We start from the raw sequence: 4374 nt of genomic DNA on the forward strand, positions 1-4374 counted from the left end.
CCTACTGGCACTACTCTGATTATTCTCTCCCTCGGTGTCATTTTTCACAAAACAAGTTCCCAGAGTCCAGGCTTCTGGTCAGCAGGCTTCTCTTATTCAGTTTCATATGTTAGACCTCCATGAGGGTGGGGCTGCGAGGAGGGGCCTGATTTACTGGGGGAGGACCAGAAACAACTTAGAAACATTTTTGGTATTATTGTAAATATACGCGCTATATATACTTGTAGCTGCTAAGCTGCTAAGTCACTTCAGTCGTGTCTGACTCTGTGCGACCCCATAGACGGAAGCCCACCAGGGTCTCCCGTCCCTGGGATTCTCCAGGCAAGAACACTGGAGTGGGTTGCCATTTCCTTCTCCAACGCATGAAAGTGAAAAGTGAAAGTGAAGCCACTCAGTCGTGTCCGACTCTTAGCAACCGCATGGACTGCAGCCCACCAGGCTCCTCTGTCCTTGGGACTTTCCAGGCAAGAGTACTAGAGTGGGGTGCCATTGCCTTCTCTGATATATATTTGTAGATAGGCCAATAAATATATCTATATCACAAAGCAGAGATCAAACTCTATATTCTGCTTTTTAAAATTCAGCCTGTTATGAATCTTTTCCTATGTCATTAAAATTATTTGAAGACATGCCTTTTAAAATTTTTGTTTTTAATTTTATTGAAATATAGTTGATTTACAATGTCGGTTATTTTCAGATATACAGCAAAGTGATTCAGTAAAGAATATATATATTCTTTTTGGATTCTGTTCCATTTTAGGTTATTACAAGATATTGAGTGTAGTTCCCTGTGCTATACATAGGTCCTTGTTATCTATTTTATTTATAGTAGTATGTATATTTTAATCTGAAACTGCTAATTTATTCCTCTCCCCCACCCCAATATGACTGTAGTAGTTGATGTAGTATTCCACAATATGGATGTACTCTAATGAATTTAATCATTTCTCTGTTTTTTAATATTTCTATTGTTCCTAGTTTCTTGATACTCTCAGCTCTAGCCCTAGAACTTGATAACCATGACCTTGGTCAAGTCATCTGCAGAGGTGGAGAAGTCATCTCACAAGGATCACATAGAAGTGGTTTCTCAACAGTGAAGACCCTGCATAAATGTCTAGCTCTGCCCCTCGTGCCAGCCCATAGAGCAGACTTTGCCCGTCTGGCTGGAATAGATCCTAAGGAAAAGGAGCTACCTTCTGGGTGGGGGGAGTCTGTGTGCACTGGTTTTCTGCTCTCTGACACTTCTCACTGTCACCCGCAAGGTCAGAGGTCACCTGACCTTGTCACCTGGAGGCCCAGAAGTCTTCCTGGAAGGAAGTGTAAAGATGGATATGACTTGCCTAGAAGCTGCTCCCAGCATGCAGGTTGCAGGAGAAAGTAGGTTGGAGATGGAGATGGAGATCCCTGGAAAATGGTTCATTCTCTGGGTTTGTGGGGACCTATAGTTTTGGAAGTAGGGGTGCCATGGGGAGGTGTGGGGTCCTTGAGGTTGGATTGGTCAGTGGAAGCATCTTATACCAGTTTGTGAAGTAGGTACTATTATTAATGCCCATTTTGCCAGTGAGGAAACAGTCTCAGAGAAGTTTGGTAACCTGACCAAGGATATGCAGCTAGTGTGAAGCCTTGATTCTGTTTCCTAATTACTACCTCACACAAAGCAGGCTGTTATCAGTGTCCAGTGACTGCTCCTTGTATGGCCCCCAGGCTCCCAGAGGAGGATGGTCACCCTCACAGGGGTAAGCCAGGAAAGCTTCCTGGAGGAATGGGACTTCAGCTAGGCCCGCTACACGGGGAGGAGCTACCTAGTGGCTCAACCCTGGTCGCATATTGGGATCACCTGAGGGAGTCCAGGCCCCAAGCCCCACCCACAGAGATTCTGATTTCATTGTTCTGCGTTGGAGCCATCACTAGATAATGCTGATGTGCAGCCAGATGTGGCATCCAGACTAAGCAGATGGGAGCAGGGCATGTCCCTTAGGTGAGGGCAGGATGTGCAAGAGGCCAGGGCAGGAAGAAGCCCGTGAGGAGCCAGGACTGGGCCCCTGTCTCTGGGTGGGGGCAGTGTGAGGTCTGCAGGCCAGGTCACGGGCAGGAGCCAGGAGGTCCAGCGGTCCCCTGGCAGTAGGTCTTCCTTTTATTGTTTCATCTAATGTCAGTCACCAAGCCAGGCCTGGGTACTGGATCATCGAGGAGCCTGTAGTCTGCCATATGTGCCTGTGTCCACCCGTTAGGAAGCGTGAATATCTTCAACTTGCAGGGAAATGTTGGTGTTTGCACTTCATGATCAGCATTTGTTCAGGCAATGGGGAGGCAGAGGCTAGGCAGGGCCCAGGCTTCTGGAAAAGTTCATCCCTTGTCATCATAGCCCAGCGTCCTGGGTTCCCAGGGCGGTGGACAGAGGGCATCTCCCAGGGCAGGCCCGGGAGCTGACGCAGAAAGCGAGTGACGGGGATGCCGCTGCCACTGCTCCTCCCGGCCATGGTCCCTCAGCCCTGGTCGTCCCACCCGCTGCCTGCACTGTGGGTGCCACCCTGGTCTGGTACCTTGCTTTTCCACCGGATTGAGCCTCCTGGAGACAAGGACTGTGTATTTACTGCTCTCAGGTGAGTAGCCAGGACCTGAGAACAAATCTAAAAGAAAAAAGAAAGTCACACATAAACCCATAGAGAACCAGCCTCCCCACCACCTACCCTGTGGGCCCCATGCCTGTGGCTGGTCTCATCCTCTTTGGGTGGAGTGAGCTTAAAGAGGGGGTAGTTTTGACCAAGAACAAATAAGACACCAAACACAAAACAACAGCAACAAAACACCCCCTAGCTTAAAAAATAATTTAAAAAAATTTATTTTTGAGCAACACAGGTGAGGGAAAGGAGGAAAACACAAATGTTTCTCTCTTTCCATCAGCATCCCACGTGCTTATTGCATTATGTTGCTTAATATTCCCAACAACCCCAAGAGACAGGTATTATTACCCATCCACTCCCGTTCATGCAGGCAACAACTTCGCCTCCAGGGGGTGACCTTGATTCATTCCTGTATCCATGACCTGAACCTGGCCGGGCCGACTCCAGTGTGAGCCTCCGCGTTCTGCTGCCACTGCTGGGTGATCCCGCAGTGAGACAGTAAGAACCGCAGAAAACAAGCCATGGCAAACGTGGACAGAAGTGTGAGTGTCGGGGAAGAGCTCGGAAGCGAGGCCACCTGGGATTTGCCTGGTCCGGTCTCCGAACGTGGGTCAGCACCTCCCCACGAGCCCCAGTTTCTCCAGCTGTGAGAGGACGGGGTGGGACTAGACTACCCGGTTTTGTGATTCTGTGCCAGAGTGCAAAGGCAGGAGTCCTGACAGGCTCAGAATTTTCTTGCTCTCCCTCTCACATTCCACATTTCCTCTAATTAACCCCAAGGGCTCACACATTGGCAGAGCAAAATTAACTGTGCTTTAAAAAGAATGCTGGAGAAGGGCTGTGAGCTGTGGGAGCCATCTTTTGGAAGGCTCAAAAGACCAAAGGATGGAGTGACGACTGGAGGTTGAGAGGCTGGGGCCAGACGGACCGGGGTGCTTCCTACAGTTGAGGGGACAGGAGGAGAGAGCCATGCACTCTCCCTTCAGCCTGAGCACACTGCCACATGGCAGGGAGGGGCCGAGGAGGTCACCTCGCTGACACAGTTCCCCAGCGGGCGGCTGGGGCAGACAGTGGCCTCAGGCCCAGCCAGGTCAGAGCCTTCACGTGCATGATTTCATCCAAGCATTACACGGACGAGGACATTGTTACACAACTGTCTGTGACGAGTCCTCTCACTGCTGCTGCTGCTGCTAAGTCGCTTCAGTCGTGTCCGACTCTGTGCGGCCCCAGAGATGGCAGCCTACCAGGCTCCCCCGTAGTCCCGCTTTATAGAGGCGAGGCAGAGGCACTGGTAACAAAGCGCACGAGGCTGAGTGCCAGATGAAGAGGGCACGTGGGCGGCTGGGTGCTGGGCCCCTGGGGACTGTGACAGTCAATCCAGCTAAGTGAGGAGAAGGGTGGGTGGAGGGCAACGCTTGCAGATGGCTTGGTTCCCAGAGGACTTGCTCCGCACCAGGCCCTGTGCTGTGGATGCACTGACCCGGGCCATCTCCTTCACTCCTTGAGTCCAGAGAGCGTGGGGAGCTCTGAGGGCCGTGGAGTCCCGAGACAAGAGGTGTGGGGTGGGATGGGAGGAGGCCTCCCCTGCCCTCCAGGGGAGGAGGGCCTGTGCCCGGGCAACAACAAGTCCCAAAGCCCACGGGATCCCTAGCAGTTCCTCAAACACAGGCCAGGGCAGAGGCTGCAGGACGAGCCCACATCCATGCTCCTCTCCTAGAGTTACAGAACCCCCCGTTAATGGCGGGGCCCC

The sequence above is a fragment of the Bos grunniens genome, chromosome 28 (genome assembly GCF_055505025.1).
Source record: "Bos grunniens cultivar Pamir isolate PY7600 chromosome 28, Bosgru_T2T1.0, whole genome shotgun sequence".
Classification (NCBI taxonomy): domain Eukaryota; kingdom Metazoa; phylum Chordata; class Mammalia; order Artiodactyla; family Bovidae; genus Bos; species Bos grunniens.